This window comes from Melopsittacus undulatus, chromosome 9, assembly GCF_012275295.1.
Source record: "Melopsittacus undulatus isolate bMelUnd1 chromosome 9, bMelUnd1.mat.Z, whole genome shotgun sequence".
Taxonomy (NCBI): Eukaryota; Metazoa; Chordata; class Aves; order Psittaciformes; family Psittaculidae; genus Melopsittacus; species Melopsittacus undulatus.
In genome coordinates, this window is record NC_047535.1 from 30,961,709 (window position 1) to 30,979,851 (window position 18,143).

The 18,143-nt window shown below is 42.9% G+C and overlaps 1 protein-coding gene across 6 annotated transcripts in view; it reads left to right on the plus strand.

Annotated features, from left to right (window-relative positions):
* Positions 1–18,143, plus strand: part of MITF (melanocyte inducing transcription factor) — a 101,619-nt gene that overhangs the window by 10,266 nt on the left and 73,210 nt on the right. Inside the window, exon 1 of one of the 6 annotated variants that reach the window (XM_031049193.2) lies at positions 16,558–16,577. The exons of the other annotated variants lie outside the window; for them this stretch is intronic. The gene's annotated coding sequence lies outside the window, so the exon portion shown is untranslated. Of the gene's footprint in view, positions 1–16,557; positions 16,578–18,143 lie in introns of those variants that run through there. 6 annotated transcript variants of the gene reach the window in all.

Sequence of the window (18,143 nt, forward strand, 5' to 3'; positions counted from 1 at the left end):
CTACCAGGAGGCAAAGAAAATGTGCTCAGAAATTACACAATTTTCAGAAACATCTTCTAAAAATAAGTCTTCCAAATCTCTGTAGTAGAGGTCACAGCATGAAATATGGGGACTTGCATATGAGTGGTATTTGAGGCTTAGACTGATGGATGAAGGGGAAAAGTCTTTAGGGTTATGGTAACCAGAGATTCCCAAATGGTTGCAGGCAGTCAGTGAAGTCAAAGGAAGGAATGGGCTCTCTGGTACTGATGGCCAAAGGACCTCTCTGAATTGTATACATTGGTGAGGAAGTTGTTGGTCAAAGGTGAATATTAAGAGTGAAGATGAGTATACGTATTTCTGAAGAGTATTTAAGTTTTTAGGAATGTGAAATCATTCCTGGTACATCAAGAGAAGTCTGAGTCTATGTAGAAGTGCGATAGGAAGGAGTAGAGTAAGGCAGGAGATGAAACGAGGTTATGTCTCTATCACATTTGTTGCACAATTTACAGTTTCAGTCTAATTGCAAAACTATTCTGCAGGTGATAATTTGGTTCCCAGCTAATACAGCTTTTGATATTTACTGTAGCAAGCTATGCTGTAAGAGCTGTTAGCTCTGGAGATGCCAGCAAGGACTTTGTTTGTCAGTTGTGTCAAGTAATGAAAAGCATGAAATGGATCTGCCTGTGAAGAGGGTCTTAAAGGTGTTGGAGCTGCCCCTGTAAGGAAAGGAAGGATGACTGGAAGTGCCCTTGTGCTGCGTGTTTGCAGGGCTGGGAAGGGTCTTGCAGTCTTTCTGATGTTTCCCGAAGGAATCAGCCACCTAACCTTTACTGCAGTGTCCTGCCTTCTGGGAGAGATCCCTCTGATAAGGCAGTAATTAATGTCCTTCCAAAGGAGTTGTGGAGGAGTCAATTAAGTATCCCTCACTTAGCCTTTCTAATAAGGTGCTTGTAGGAGTTGTACTGGGGTGCTTTATCTCCGTAGGGCAAGGTTTCCCTCCTTTGGGTCTGCAGTGATCTCTTGCATGATCTAGGGAAGGGTGTTCATGGGTCTCAGGTGGGATCTTTAAGGGTTTGTTCTCTGAAACTGTTGACCATTTGGCCTTTTGTGTTCCACTTGAAGCTATAAATAGACCTGCAGAGGAGCAGGTCCAATGATACTGTGTTCCTGAATGCTGTTCTGCTGTGCCAAGTGTTGGCTGTGTACCAGCTCAATGAAAGGAGGCTGGTGAGAAAAGTTGGCTCTTACGGTGAGCTGTGACCTGGAGCACCTCTTCCTGATGGTGGTTACAGTCTCAGCTGATAATCCCACCATTTTCATGCCCAGAGCTTCTCCTGGACAGCCTGGACATTGAAGCTGCTTTAGGTAGGCACAAGAGACACATGGAAAAGGACAGGTCTTGCTTTCTCAGGACCATGCTATCATCATGATGCAATGTTCAGCAGATTATGGTGATGCTCTGCTCTGCCATCCTGGTTGGCTCATGTGGAAAACAAGCAGCACTGCAGGAAAACACATATTAATGATCTAGAGAGTTCTTGCAGCTCCTCCTTGGTTAGGTACTGGGTTTGCTCACTTGCCTGTTTTCTTCTATTGTTTTTGAGATGTGCTATGAGTTGGAGGACGGGACTGGTTTGTATGGTTACCAGTCTCATCCCCTGCTATCTGATAACTCCTGCCCCGTTGCTATGAAACGTGTTAGTGAGATGCCGTGTAAAAGGGATGAATATCCATCTGTAACTGCAGAGAGGTTTTTCTGTGGCTCATCTCTCGCTGATCTTTCTGATCAGTTTTCTGATTCTGCTGGTGGTGCATTTGAATGTTGTTGCATAATTATCTGATGTGTATTTCCTATCTGTAATTTAATACACTTCCATTGAGGTTTATGAAATAGTACAGTGCAGAAAATCGCAATATCTGTCCTTGTTGTCTTTTTTCAGTGGGTTTCTGTTTTGTGGCAAGGACTTTCACAGCTCTTGATATTCCAATTCTGTACACACTATTTATTCTAAGATAGCTTCCCCTGTATTTAAGAGCTACAGGATCAGACTGTGCTTTGGAGAAATGCTAAATTTGGCTGCTTGCAGTCATCCAAAGTACATAGGTTCTTCAGTAGGTGCTGTTTGGCTTCGTGTAGTGCCATAGGGAATGGTGGGTATGTGGTGGAAATGCAGTTCCTCCTTCTGTATATAGCATAGGTAAAAGTAAACGGTTGGATTAGAAACTGTGCTTTACTTGGTTGCACTAGAAACTGTGTGTGCTTTATTTGGTGGCACTTACAGTTACAGAGCACCCTGGCAGCAGAAAGACTGATGCTCTAGAACTGCAAGATTGTATGGATCGCATTGCATTTCTGCTGGAACAAAAATATAACAGGCTCAGCATTTGGACTTTCCACTTGTGTATTGTTTTCTTTTTATTTTGTGTATTTAGAAAAAGCTATGCCCTGCAAACTGCTGGTTTAGTGTTTTCTGTGGAATGAAAACCATCTGGAGGATTTAACTGAATTTCATCGAAGTTTTTGGTAACAGGCTCTTTTCTGTTTCCTGGCATGTTGTTAGATGAAGATGAGAATCTGAGTTAAAATTCAGGGAGTTACCTGTGTGCTGGTTTATGACCTGGAATTTTAGAAACAACTTGGGCTTATTTGAAGTTGTAAAAGTGATTGGAATATCAAAATGATATGTAGTGTCTTTCATAAGCATTCTTCCTGAGCAAATGCTTGCCATAAGCTGCTTTTTTTTCCCCTAATATACTTTGAATCTTTGGCATAGTGGGAGCTGCAAGCTAAAGAAAGCATCTAGCATTCGTGCCGAGGCTTCTTTGAAAGAGATCAGACTTAAATGCCAACTGAAGTTAAGCGTATGTTTAAAGACCTCCCTTGATCAAGCCTTCATTCAGCAAAACACTTCCATGTATTTTTTATTTCAGAATCCTAAATAATTCAATGGGTTTTGTGCTGGCAGGTTTAAACTTGTTGCAGCCCTTAGGCTGTAACGAACACTGGAGTGCTCCAGGAAACCATAAGCACATGAACTGTGCTGCTCATCTGTTTGTGCTTGAGTTTGAGCTCATGGTTTGAATGTGGTGTTGGACTGGGAGAAGAGTGTTCAGCATATGACAGGCTGCTAAATCTGATGTACTTTTGAGCCTGACACTGTGACTTTAATTTATTCTGCTTTTGTTGAAATACTACTTGGAAAAGTAAAAAAATCCCACTGAGAAGAGAAATGCGTGATCTTTTCAATGCGAGGTGCAGAATGAGCAGAACTTCAGTATGGTCTATCTAACAGAGGAAGAGCTCTATCAGTCAGTTTTCTTTTAGTCGTTTCCCACAAAAACTTAACTGCCCATTTAGTTTTTGATGCCCTGATGATAACATTGGCTTACATAGTCATTTTTTGGGGTGGTAGGGTTTTTTTGGTAGATTGTTCTCAAAGCCAACCACAGTGGTGTTAGTCTGGTATAAGGTGTCATATGGATTGGTTCTGAAAATTTGGAATAGGGTTCTTTCCAGCAGTGTCAAGTTTTTCCCAGTGGCTATATAGAATCAGAGAGTCAATGAGGTGATGCCTCTGGAGATCATCTCATCCAGCTCCATTGCTTGTCATGTTGAGTAGATTGCTCAGAGCCATGTCTCAATGGGTTTTGAGTATCTCCAGAGACAGAGACACTGCAGCCTCTCTTGGTAACCTCTTCCAGTTTTGGTGAGCTTCACAGCAGAAGTGTGGGGTTTGTTTGTTTGGTTGTTGTGTGGTTTTCTGAACTGTACATAACTCATACCTAAACTGCTGTTTTGACTTGTCTATCACAGTGCGCAGTAGATAGAGTATGCAGGAGGCTCCACACCTTCTCCCCAAGTTGGCTCCTTCAGCTTTGCTTTTCTGAGTAAGGCCAGGAATGTCTTTATCTAAACTGTTGCAATTTGTCCCTAAAGCAGTTGATGGTACAGGCATAGGTAAAGACCGGGTAGGCAGAACTTCTATGTCTTTTTTAGTCTTGGTTCAAAGCAGCCAGGTTTTCTTCATCTTGATTTAACCTTGTTTGACACAAACTATGTTTTGCTCTGTCATTCCTTGGTGTGGATGGATGCAAAGCACCCCGCAGCATAACATTACATTTAATAAGCCCTTCAGCTGCAGTGAAGAGGTTGTGTCCCGTGCAGCAAGACCATACCTTGGTGGTGGTTGTGCAAAGCATTTGACAGATGCTCATTGCTTGTGATGTTATCTGGACTGTTTAACAAGCATAATAGTTCCACAAGGCTGTTGACTAAAATATTTCATTTCTTTGATGCACCAGCACTAACTTGCCTGCTATGAATTCACACACTAAACTCAAAATTACTTCTAAAATAGTAAACATGAACTTTGGCCATTTCATGCTCTGGGATAATTCTAGAATCAGTTCCTCAGTGTGCTTGTGCAAAGTGCCTTTTTGTAACCTGCAGCTGGGTCTCTGCTCATCAGGACAGCATACCACACACTCTGCCAAGCTGTATTAAAGAAGTATCACATGGAATTAAGTATCAAAGCTTCAGTCGGGACTGATCTTGCCTTGGCTGTACTGCATTGTGCAGCTACCTGGAAACAGCAGTTTTCTGCAGATTGCTTCTGGTAGCCTTAAGGTCCAGCAAACTGGAGATCTTAGCATAAAAAAATGTTTACTGGGTTTACTGGAAAAGTTTAATTCAGAGGTGCCTTCCAGGGTAAAATAAAGCAGTTAAATACAAATCTTTAACGACACTGTCAATAGCAAGTAAGAGTCCAGTGCTGTCATGCCATAGCTGTCTTACCTGATTCACTTGGTGTCAGACATAGAAATGAACATGTGCTGCACAGTCTCCAGTTTGTATTTTCTGAGGCTGCATTTGTTTCTCTGTACTACCAAGTTCTGACATGTTTCAATAACTGGAGTTGACTGGCAATAACAAAACATCAAGAATAGAAAATAAACTATGTTTACTGCTCCAGACTTTGCTTCTTTTACGTTTCCCATAACTATTGAGAAGGAGGCAGGAAGTTAAGGGTGCTTTCCTGGAATAACACTTTTTGGAAAAGCGACTTGATTACTTATTGCTGTCTAGAAGCTCCAAGCAAACCTGAGACACAGTAGACTCGATGGTCCTTCTTACGTTAAGGTTATAGATGAGGACTATGTCTTCATTTGTGCAGTCCTTTAGGGCTTTTCTCATATAAATGAGCGACTTTGGATGATAAATAGCATGCAGCAATACCTGCCCTCCCAGGCAGGTAAGGCTTAGCTGTTAGGTGCCTCAGTGACAAAATTAATACCATGTGAGTGCTGGATGTTGGTAAGACTTGCCTCTACCTGTACTACGTGCAGTGAGAGTTCCTTTTGCCCCATTGCTTTTCTTTGCCTCCCCTTAGTGGTATGTACAGGGCAAATGAGGAGAAGCGGGTTGGGGAAAGAGGTCTGTACCTCTGCTTGAAAGGCCCATTTTGAAATGCCACTGGATTATCTTATTGTAGATGCCAGCTTCAGGAGCAGGAGAAGCCTTGTTCTCTGTCCTCTGGGTAAAATGTGGGATCCTGGGATGTTTCACTGTGAGAACTGCTGTTTGAATAAAGCTGTTGGGGCAGTTTAACTCTGCAGTGCTTAACTTCAATTAAGTTGTCAAGCCTAGCATTGCTTTAGGCATTAATAGAGTTTCACTCTCACTTAAAAATCTGGTTTAGTAATTAACCTCCATTTTATTCTGGAGTTCAGAAGGTGCTTGTTTAGTGCAGCAAATCTAATGTCATGTGAATTAAAACATGAAAGATACTCAGTAATGAGACACTGGAACAGGGTAGTGTAGAAATTAGATTATATGCAGTTTACAGAGAGTTCTCAGTGTAAAGTGTTTTGAAGCTACTGCCTTACCTCTGCATTTGCTCTGTTAAAGAATGTTCTGGAAATTAGCAATGGAGTTTGAATTTCTGTTGTCACACATGGATTTTTTATTGCACTTAGGTTTATTGTGCAGCTTCTGAAATCTGGCCATTGTTTGACTGTGACAGTGCAACATAAGCTGTGAGATGTTTAGGGAGGCTGTGAGAAAAGTATATAAAGATAGAGGGACCCTGGGTTCATCTGGGTGATAAGACCACAAGTTGAGATTCCCTTGTCTGTTGTAACTGAAGACTCAACCCAAACTCCAGCATGTTCTGCTGAATTTATTGGAGAGGCACAGAAGGATGGTGAGTGGAAGGAAAATTACACACACAGACAGCAGGACTGCTTCACAAAACTTAGCCTGGCCATTGTGATATCTTCGGTACCTTCCTTCATGCTTCTGTGCCCCTATTTACATCCTACCACAGCTATTACTGTTACAAAGAAAAGTAGTCCCCAGCTTTTCTGGCCAGAGGACTGTTTATCATTGACATGTAGCTGGGTACTGCTGCTCTTGTCTGTAAGAGCAGAGCTGCTATGCAAGGGGAAATGGGTTTAATCTTCCCCAGGAAGTGTCAGGCTTACTGCATGTATGGAGTGTGTGTCAGCTGCTGTGTTCCATGAGTTTCAGAACTGGACTGGTTGATGGCATTGCACCAGTTCATATGGGCTGATGTGCCTTTGGGCAGAAGGTACAGGCCTTCAAACAGGCCAGAAAAGTACACCAGTTTCTGCTGCCTGGGGGTTTTGTGTGGCTGCAGGGATAAGGGGCAGCTTTCAGCTTTTCTACTGAACATTGCATGCACAAAGTGTTGTTTAGGCATCTTTTTTAGTCTGGGAATCAGGGACTGTGTAAAAGCACCAATTCAGAACATTCAGAACATGACAAAGGCATTTGCAGAACAGTACTATCATGCTTTTGCCCTGTGACGTTCATTCTAATGTTAAAGTGCACTTCTACCAGTTCTCTGGTATTGGCTACTACAGTAGACTTCAGAGGTGAAGATACAGGAGGTTCAGTGTTCGCCCAGCCACCTCTATAGCTTAGATATGTGTAATCAAAGGCTTTGTCTTTTCTATCATTGTGGTGATTTAAGGGGAAAAACAACCTCTAACCAATTACTTCACTCCTTTAGTTCCAAGGCTGTAATGTGGGGTAAAAGTTCATCTTCTGAATGCCAGTAGAGGGACTATGCACTGTGCCGGGTGGGGTTTGGGCTGTTGCTGCAAGGTACAGCCATGCCCATCTCTGCCTTGAGCCACAGTCCTGCACCCAGGGAAGGAGCTGGCTGCTAAATGGCTGCAGGGAGGGTTGATTTATCTCGCTGAGTCAGTGGGAAAGGACCACACATGCATCAGCTTGCTGAACTGACTTGTAACTGTGTGGCCGTAGCACAAGACTCAAGCCAGGGCAGTGTTGAGAACCAGACTGTGGGAAGGCAGGACTCCTCCTTCTGTAGCAGTTTGCAGTTATGCTGAGTATTAGATGAAGCATCAAATCATGCTGCAGACCTAATAAAAACATGGTAAAAGTAATGTGTGAGTCGTATGGTTGCTGACCTGTGGTTGGTTTTCTGTCTGCAGCTGGATTTTGCTGTCTTACAAACAACATTCCAGTAGAAAGTGTGACAAGTACCATGCCTACAGCCAGTGACATCTTTACTAGTGAGTCCAGTTTGATGACTTTATATGACTGATTCTTGACATACCGAATCTCTTAAATGAATGAGCTGTAATGCCAGTGGTCTGGTAAACTGCCAGCACTCTTGAGCTTTATGCTTACTCCATAGGAGCCACGTCCCAAATATGGCTCACTGAACTCGTCACCTTACGGCTCAAGCATAGCTTAGTTAATTCTGTGTAATAATTTACTGGTGTCAGCTATCCTGCAGTAGTTATCTGTGTGCAAAGTCCTGGTTCATAGCAAATATGATGTAATGCAGGTTAACACTAGCCTCTTTGACTGTAGACTAAGGTAAGCTGTCTTAGCACACATGGGCTGTGGTCTAACAGCACACGTGGCTGTTCTCGCTGCATAGCTGCCGAATGGTAAGTTTTTAAGCCAAGGTGTTTTGATTAGCCACCATTGAGACCTGGAATCACTTGTGTTAGCTTCAGCTGTAATGAGCAAGTCATCTTATGTTAATCTGTTTTCCATGGGAGACAGAAAAGGTAGATAATGGATGAAATGGGATTAAATTCTTCCAGTGTGTAGCCACTGCTGGTAACTGTGGACTAGTTTGACAGGGTTCACATCTGTGTTAACTTTCAGAAGACAACATGAAGCTATTATGCAGTTACTTCCCACTCCAGGATCTGCACATCAATTAGGAGAGGCTGCTTACTCATGCTCCTCAAAAGTTGTGCCAAAATAGCTGTTACATTATGTCAGAGCCCATATTTTCATCCTGAACAATTAATCAGAATATAAACCTTGTTCTTCCTTGGTAGCTTTGTATAGAGACCTAGGACTTTGATGCAGAGTACTTTGGAGTTGTGCTGGTTGAAGAGGTCTTCTCTGTAGTTGGCACACATCAGGGAAATTATTAGGAAATGCAGTGTTACTTGCCAGTGGTATATCTGGGAAGCTCCAACAACAAAGTCCTCTCTAAACAGTGTTTGTTCTGCAAGTTATGACTTACCCTACTATAATGCTTAGGATCCCTGCTTGGGACCAAGCATCCCATGCTGCTGGTAGGTGCTGTGAACATGAAGGAAGGTGGTGGGCTGCTTCACAGCAGATCAGCAGTCTGAGAATAAGATACAAGAAGCAGATGGCTGCAGGGGAAAACAATGAGGCAGAGCTGTTGATGTGATGGGAAGGAGTCCGAGCGCACCCACTGCCTCGCTGTTGTCGGCATGCTGCCCAGGAACAAGGTCTTGAGGCAGGCAAGGTTGATCATAGAGCAGGTACAATTGGAGGCACCTTTGAGCACCTTCTGTTGGCAATAGGAGAAAACTCTGAGCAGGCGCTGTTGAAATGTGGCATAGTTGGTGATAAGCTTGCAGCTATTGTTAAGCATCTGTTGTTCCAGATCCCAGCCTTGTCTCCGTGGATAGCTGGTAGATGTTCATGACGACCAGAGATTCATGGTAGCAGAGCCTCAGGCGGGTGTTGCATCTCAATTACTATGTGATGTGCCAAGGAGGCAGTGTCTGTGGAGAAGTGACAAAACCTTTTGTCATGAAAATGGAAAAATATGGGCTTTACTGAGGCTTTTGGTCTTGTGCAGAACCTGGAGATCTGTCTCCTGACTTTCCAGGCTGTCCTTGTATAAGAGCTACCTGATAGTGCTATACAGGAGCTCATTTTACCAAAGAACAGAGAAGTCTCAAATGTAATTACAGGAATTATTGTACTGTGCAACACACAACCTGAACAAGGATTCTGTAGAGAGGGAAGTACCATCACACTGAAGGGAAGATTAATGTCTGTTCCGTGTGTCTTGCTCCTAATTCACGATTTTCTGTGTGTTTTGCCAAATACCTTGTAATACAGGAAAAATAACTTGGAAAAGATGATGTGTAATAAAAATAGAAGTGCTTGCTCCAATTGTTCCATATGTTAATGGCTGGATTTTAGGCAAGAGATTCCGGTAAGGTGTGCCAACAGTCTGAATACCTGCTCGTGCTGCTGCCCTCTTTCCATGAAAAAGCATTTTGGGTTAGAGACAAGGGTGAAGTCATAGGGAGCATTTGTTATCTCCGTGAATTGGATCCAGTTCTGTGTGAATTTATTAGAAGAAACAAAGTATTGTAATTCCTGAGGTACCAGCAAGGTTCCTGCTTCAGATATCCTATCTTGCTTCCATTTATTTCTTCCTTACTGGTAAACTCATGGTGAGTGAACAAATCCATCATGTTGGAGACCATCTGGAAATAGCTGGAGCAGGCTAAATTGTACATGATATTTGTTAGAAACTTTTCAAAGACCCTTTAAGCCTGGAACAAGGTTTAATAGGAAAAACAGATTAGGATTCAATACATAGGAAATTTAATGTTTTCACTGAAAAAAAGAAAAGAAATAGAGACAGGGAAGTTAGATGATGATTGAATATAAATGCTGAGCCATTAAAGTGCAGCTCTGCCAGTGGCTGTTCTCTTGGTTTATTCTCTTCTTCCAGCTAATGTGTATGACTTCAAGATGCAGACCACTTTCCATCATTTGACAGGGTACCTGCTTGTGTTAAAAGTAAATACATGCAAGGCAATAATATAGGTTTGTAGAAAAAGAAAGAAGTTTAAGCAGGTAGTTAATGGATTTGGTTGCTGCAAGGGACTGTGGAGGTAGGTTGTACTAGTAGGCTCAAGGAAAGATAGACAACTTCATGGACAAAACAGACACTATTGGGAACTGGACTGGGGTTGCTCTATTTCTCAGTTAATGACTGGATGCTGGAGGGTTACAGGGCAGCAGAGCACAAGTACTAGCTGTGCTTGTCTGCTTTCCTGTTGGAGATGGGGTGCTGAGCTGGATGGACCATCAGTCTGCTTATTCCATGTGTTTGGCCAGGGCCTGGAATTTGGGTACCAGTCAGCTGAGCTCTATAGCAGGTTGGATGTCTAGTTCCTTCTTTCTCTATTTCAAATCCAGGAACATCTCGTCAAAGTCTGGGCTAATGAATCATTGCAAATGCTTGATGTGTTGGCAGCTACATGCCACCCAGCTTCACACTCTGTTCTGCTGCCATCATTTTAAGAAACTATTGGAACACTGCCTTCCCCCCCAAAAAAGAGTATATCCAAAGATCTGGGAACTAATGTATGCAACCCTCCCCCGGCTTATTTGTACCAAGATGCTTGGGTAGGCCTTGGTATTAATTCTAGCTGCAAAGCAGGTTTTAGTCAGGAAATCAAAAGCTTGGATATCATTTACTCTGAGTAGGTAACTGAGCCAGTTAATCCAGAATTGATGAAAAAAGCTCATCTGGGTTGGGAGAGCTCCAAGGCACCAAAATCTCCCAAGTTTATAACAGTGAGCTATATGGTGCTTTGCTTTACATGAGATATTAGTCATTATTCTGTCAGTCATGTTTGTTAGTTTGATTTAGCGTTTATTTAGAGGTCAAAAGAGTCATGTTCATCTTTGCATGTACCAAGAGGCTTGTTTATCCTCCTAATGTATTAGTTCAGTTGCTAGATGAACTGAAATCTGTACTTCCATCAACTATTTGTCATCTTTTATTTGAGTCACAAGGTTCATGTCATGATCTACTTCAACATATATGTTAAAACAGCTTCTAAAGGCTGCCTTTCTTTGGGGGAGCAGATGCCTAGTGAGTGTGACCTGCTTCCCTCTGTTTGGCTGAGGGGTCAGTAGGCAATATTTGTACTTCCAGCAGGGAAGAAATGTTATGAAAGTACATGGTCCTCTCCTGACCAGGTACTTGATGGACCTTTGATTTTTCACCCCACATCCCTGCAACTCCTTGACTCTTTGCTTTCTGGAGCAGACCACAAGTCACATAGCAAGTGAGCCTGGCCAGAGGAAGAGTTTCCATTTTACTGAGGGGTGAAATCAAGGACTGTGTTTTGGCTGGATGTCGTGATTCAGGCCTTCCCTTAAATCCAGAGGATGTGAAGCCCAGTCCTCTTCTCCAAGAGCTTAAAACCTTTTCCAGTGTTTGAAAAGCTGCCTGCTCTCCTGGGCTAGTACTCCTGCCTTTTCTTTTTCTCCGTTTCTGCAGTGTCAGGAAGAAAAAATAAATCTGTAACCCAAGTAATATTCTAAATATAGAAGTGCTAGTTTAAAAATGAGAAATCTTTCTGATGGCTTCAAAATGGGTTTTGTAATAAAAGGAAATGTATTTGACACTGCCAGAATTTACAGTCCCACCAGAGGCTTGTGAAATAACTGCTATAGCAAACATCCTGGACTGTAATGGAGCTTGTTGACACGTACGGGTTACTGAAGGGTATTTCTGGCTGTTGCCATGAGGATGGGTTAGCAGGAAAAAAATACATTCTTTGCAACTCCTGCAGGGCCCTGTCTGTACCATTGGCTTTTAAAAAGAGTGGCTTAATAAATGGTGGCTAAAAGGGAGACTTTCAAAATGGGTATCAAGAGTATGACCATTGGGAGCTAGGAGGAAGGGATTATGAGTAAGTCTGGTGTGAGTGGTACTCAGGCTAATGCTGCTTGTGATTGTTTGACTAGAAAACAGTTTTACTCAAGTCCCTTTCTAAATCCTTTCAGGCTTCAGCCTCCTTACAGCTGTTCAGCAAGTAAAGGTACCAGTTTTTCCCAGGTGAGATAATGACGTTAGTGTAGTCAGTAATTGTTGCAGGAAGGTGTTGTAGTGGTCTTCAGGTGATGTCAAATGCAGAGATTGCTCTGAGCCATTTTGATGAGATTTCAGCTACAGGTTTAGAGGTGAATGGTCCTACTCTATTTGACAGCACTTTATTTGTAGTACTTATTTATAGGTGTATCCATGGGTTTGATACATAGTGGCATAACCATAAAGAATTACACTAGAAGGAGTGTACTTTGCCATGATTTCTGCTTTGTCTTTAGGAGACACTGAAGATACATGGGGGAGAGGGAGCTTCTGCGCAGCTTCTCATAGCGTCCAAAAAAAACCACCATTGGGGGACTTAATTGCTGATGCTAGAAAGAAAAATAAATGTCTATAAGAACTTTTCTTCTATCAAAAGTTACTTTTCAGATGGGAATAAGACTGTTAAAGTATTGAAGTTTGATAAGTAAAGTTGTTTATTACAATGGGAAACTGGGGCTCTGGTACTTCGTACAGTTTCCTGTCTCATTCACTGCCACATGCATGGGGCTTGCGACATATTATTTTCATCTGCAGGTCTCTTAAGGCTTTTGCTGCTTCTCTGTGGGTCTTGCTTTGACTGCATGAGGGGCTCAGAGCATGAAACTCCACAGTACATTGGATATTGAATTGGTACTTTGAATGCTCCATCCCTGGCAGTGTTTAAGGCCAGGTTGGACGAAACCTTGTGTAGCAAGCTTTAGTGTGAGGTGTGCCTGCTCATGGTAGGGGGGTTGGAACTAGATGATCTTAAGGTCCATTCCAACCCTAACTATTCCATGATTCTATATTAAGGATTTGCTTTAATCTTCTGCTAAAGATCAGTTTCTCATACTGAGTGACAGTGGCTTAGCTGGCAAACCCCCAGATTTAAAGCTGTGTTTTCCAGCCATGTTTAGGCCTGTGCCTCTGTGTAACCTGCTTCTGTGGGAGATGGGGCTTTGGTCTACCTTTTGTTGTGCTTTTAATTTGTGAGCTTTCAGTGCCCACACACCACCCGTTACTGTTTGAGCCCTGAGTTGGGTACCACTGTTCCAGGCTCTGCTCGTTCTCGGTCGGTACTCAGTGCAAACACCTCCATGAGCTCTCAGAGATGTTTCAGGTTACATAAACCAGAATTTTAAATAGTGCATTTTTCACAACATTTGGAGCACGTGTTTGTGAATATAAATTCTCAGCACAGCACCAGCAGAGTTACTTCAACAGATGCAGAACTCTGTTACTAAGAATAGTTTCTGCAGTTATCTCCCCACACAAATTTTCTCCTTGGGCATTTGCAATGTGCTTATCAACACTGCAGAAGATCATATATGTATGTTCACAGGGTTTATTTTCCCCAGAAAACAGCCTGCAAGCTTTCTACTCTCAGGAGCTATTGAAGCTCTTCTGAAGCCGCACTGAGTTTCAGCTGAATTGGAATTCTACGTGGAAGCATTTGGGTACAAACACAATAAGGAAATTTAGCAATATCTCTTTTTTATGTTCTTTTTGTTCTTCCTTTCCCTTAGTAAACAGCAACACTTGCTGGCAAGAATGGGAATAACAGATCAATCTGCTTATTTTCAGTTGTTGGATTCATGTTTGTTAGTCATCCAGCTCTTTTCAGCTGTTACCCAGTGAAGGATTTACCTGGTAGGGAGGAAGAATGTCTTGGCACAAGATATAGACTCCTTCCTAAGAACATTGAGGGTGTAAAAGCACCTGAAGTCACATATAGATTTTACTTGTTTAAATGAAAGCTGAATTCTCAGCATTTTCCCACTGAAAGAAACAGAGTGCTCTCAGGAGTTAGGCCAGCCCTTGATCACCAGTAGGCACAAGAAAGGCATAATTGAAGGTTGCCTTGTTCCTCATTTGCTGAGCAGCAGAACTTTTATAGGGTGTGAGACTGTGGTTATTAACCGTAGTTAATGGGGATTGTCTCATTCTCATACACTGTTAAGAGTAACTGTTGGTTACGCTGTTCAAGCAGTGCTTCTGTTGCCAGTGATGTCAGAAGATTTACTTCGTTGAAATAAGAACAAAGGTCTTGTTTTGGTATATTAATAGTCATTGAAGGTGAACATAAAAGAAATTAAATAGGAACAACACACTGAAAATAAGCACAGTTTTAAAGGTATTTGAATGCTTAGTTCTTCTTGTCAAACAGAAGTGCCCTCACACAATAAAAATATGGCCTGGAGAAAAGAAAGAGTGGAAACTAGCAAAGAGGCTTTGGATCTGATAAAGTAAAGCCAGAAAGGGGAAAAATGGGAGGAAGAATAAAAAATAACTGGTTTTGATGGAGGTTTGGGCAGCTAACTTGATTTGCCCTGATGTCCTTTCTGGGTTCCATCACATCTGGCATTTTTGTGCATGTTTTAGGTTAAGTTGTGAGATTGTATTGTTTCTTGTGCATGGGACAACACAGCCCTAAATCTTTGGATGACTTTAAAAACAAAGTGAGAGTTTTTGTAGAAATATGTGGAATAATGCATGTTGCTTTGGTCAGGAGGAAAAACCCTTTGCATATGGAATAATTCTCCTGTAAATATCACTGTTGCATTAATGCTATGGAATTGGCAGCTGGATGCTCTTGGATAACTTAGGCCAGAAAGAAACTGCTAGAGGAAATGTAGCTCTCCCTGCTTTGGGAATAGCAGGTAATAAGCTTCCCTACTAAATGTTTTGTAATTTCTTTTAATGTGCTTGATAATGGCTTTTGTGAAAGAGGGTGTTATTGATGGTGTGGTCTCTTGTGGTGGTTCTCATCTTCCTAATGTGGGTTTCAGTTTGTTGTTATCACCAGCGGTGGCAGATCCAACCTCCCTGGGTGTTGTCCCTACCTCACTGCAGTGGTTTCACCAACATCTGGATATTTTAGAGGTAAAAACTCTTTTTTTCCAAAGGTGGCATTTCTTGTACTCAGCTTTTACATTTGTGGTACAAACGGTATTTCTTAAAACATATGGGGGGGGGGGAGGGGGAATCTGTGCTGTATTATTTACAAGATTCCCTAAACTTGGAGCTACCAATCCCGGTCTGGCTGTAAGTGTTACAGCCTTTTTCTCACCTAATGGCTGTCAACATGCAAATCCACCTCTCTAGTCTGGATTCATCTCCTAACATCATTGTACAAGCTGGTGTTGGAAGGAAGCGTAGCCAGGCCAAGGATCCTGGAACCTGCTGTCACGTACTTTGCTTGTCTCTACCTGGGAGCAAAAGTGATCCCTGAAGTTCTGTAGGATTTCCCCCTTGAAATAGGGAGTAGGAGTATGGGGAGGCAAAGGAAAGCTTGGGATTTTCCATATTCTTATGCCTAAATTAAACCAATGATTCAGCCAGCCAAGGGAGATGGTTTATCTGTTCAGCTATGGTATAGGCGTTGCCTCTTCTCCTGCCAAATACCTTTGAGGATGGGAAGGGACAACATGGTCCTTCTGGAAACCTGAGAAGCGTGATGGTGGTTAAACAGGAATAAACTAAACTTCTTGTACGTTCTGAGTCTGCTGAGCCTGCTGCTGAGCCTGTGCTGCTATTTAGTCCTAGTAGAAGAGAGCAGGGATTGTTATAGAATTCAAGGAGAAAGCCTTTAATCGATGTGCCAGGTGTACCCTGCCCATGGCAGGGGGGTTGGAACTAGGTGATCTTAAGGTCCTTTCCAGCCTTTCCTTTAAACCTTTCCAGCCCTAACTATTCTGTTCTTGTTTAAGGAAGCCCTTTATATCTGACTGATCTGGGTAACTTACTGTTTTGTGTCTCCAGGAGAAGGCTACTGTATGTGGCTTTGTCTTCCCAGCAGCTGCGGTAGCCCATAGTGATAAGAGTGCTGCGTGCTGTAGGTCTGAGATAAGTGTTGGAAATCTACATGTTTATTTCTGAAACACGATACAAATGTAACAACTTCTGAAGATCAGCTATAGATTAGCAAATACTTGGTGAGTCATACCTTCCCCTTACTGCTTTGGTTTCTTTAGTATGTCATAAACGCTTAGGAAAGCTCATTCATCCCAGATAGGTGTGAAATCAATCTTTGATGCGTAGGGTTGTGACTCAGGGAGTGGAAACAAAAAGGCCACTTGGTGTAATGTCTGCTGCTGTGTTCTTGCCAGATGCCTTGAGCAGAGGGGGGCAATCGCTTCTGCTGTGGTTTGTTTGGGAGATGCTTTGAAGATTATGGATCTCTTCCATATAACATATACCAATTAACTGTGATTAGGAGTGTTGTAGGTAATAGCTCTGCTATGAGGATGAAAAGATGAATAGCACAGGATATGAAGGTATTGGCTGCATATGTGAGGGAAGGCTATGGGGCATTGGGAGTCTTGTTCCACGGGGAGCGAGGTGGCAGGGAAGTGGGAGGGAGTTGGGACAGGCAGGAGCTTTGTCTGGAGGGTTTCTGGGGCAGATGTCGGCAGCAGGCTGGGAGCTGACATCAAGGTGAGTTTCTGCTTTATCTCCTTGCTCTGGCTTGAGTCCCTCTTTTTGTTGTACGTGTGCCTTTGGCCCTCCTTGTGGAGTAAGCGGGGCCACATCTCTAGAAGATCTTTCAGTCTTTTGTTCCAAAGGGAACTTGGAGCCTTCAGACTCTGCCTCTTGCCTGTTCTTTCTGGCTTGAAATGAAGGATGCCATGTCCTTTGCTGTGAGAACTTTCCTTATCCTGTCATGTCTGTCTTCTGTCCCTCCCAGCAGTGCCATGAGGCTCCCCATCTCTTGCTTCCTGTACTTGTTCTTTCATCCTGGAAGGGTTTTTGTTTATTAGTAAAGTGAACTGGCTGCCGTAATTTAACACGTGTCCTTCACTTGCTTCCCACCTTGGAAGTCAGGATTCCAGATTCATCCTGTGTTACAGCACATCTGCTTCACCTTCCTGAGCCATTTGCTGGGTGCTCATCCACCTTGTCCTGCAGAGTACTGTTTGGTGATTGTTTTCCTTGTGAGCCTTTTAAAATGATCTTACTAATGAACTGTGCTGCAAGCTGGGAGACTGGCAGGAAGCTGGTCTCATGTTTTTATGGGAATCTCTGCAGTGTTCCCACCAGATGCTACCTACTGCAGAGCTTGCTATGACAGGTTCAGATGATAACCAGCCTCTTGCACCCTGCCACTGTAAGGTTGATGGAGCAGCTTTCAAGGTGCTTTCGTGCTCTGTGTGTTTGAGCAGTGTTGGTGTGCCTGTAATTTGCACTGGGCGGACAAACAGGCTGCTTATTGCTCCTGTGATTGCCCAGGAAATGTTCTGTCAACTCCACCCTTTCTTCCTGATGTGTAGCACTTCCCACTGATCCAGTGTTGAGCTAAGCTGGAGAGAGGAGCAGAGAACTGGGTGAGTCATCTCACAAAGGCTTTACAGCAGGTGTCTCACCTGATACGCTTGCCCTGCTTTCTTGTCTGTTGTGGTATTTTTCTGCCCCATCTCTTAAATTTCTTTGGGTTGTTCTTTGACAAGGTGCCCTTAATAGAAGGCACCTGGTTTTTTTCCCATCTGTTTTCCCTTCTTTCCCCTGAGATCTGTGTCCTTGCCTATGGCAGAGGGGTTGGAACTACATGATCTTTAAAGTCCCTTCCAACCCACACTATTCTATGATCTTTGGTTTGCCAGTACAGGGGGTTAAACTGGCAGGTAAAGGTGATTTTGAGATGCTTTCTGCTGCAATATTTCCTGTGGCAGCATTATATGCAATCAGTTGTGCTCATAGAAAATGAAGGGAAGGTTCAGTGGAGCAGTGAGGAAGGAGAGGGCAGACTACCAGCTACAATGTGTTTCAAGTAAAATCTTCTGCCTGTTAGCCTTGTCACATCAAAATGAATTGACTGTTAGCGTCGGTATGGAAAAAGTGTTTCTTCTTCCTGAGTATTTCCCCTTTCTTCAAAGGGAAGAAGAGATCCATGGTAGGAAGTGGCTGGGGGTTTTTTATTGCTGTTATTAAAATAAGACAAACTCACTCCTTTAGCTAGCATCTATTGTAAGCACTGCTGCTGTGTCCTGGCACGCTTTTGTCTCC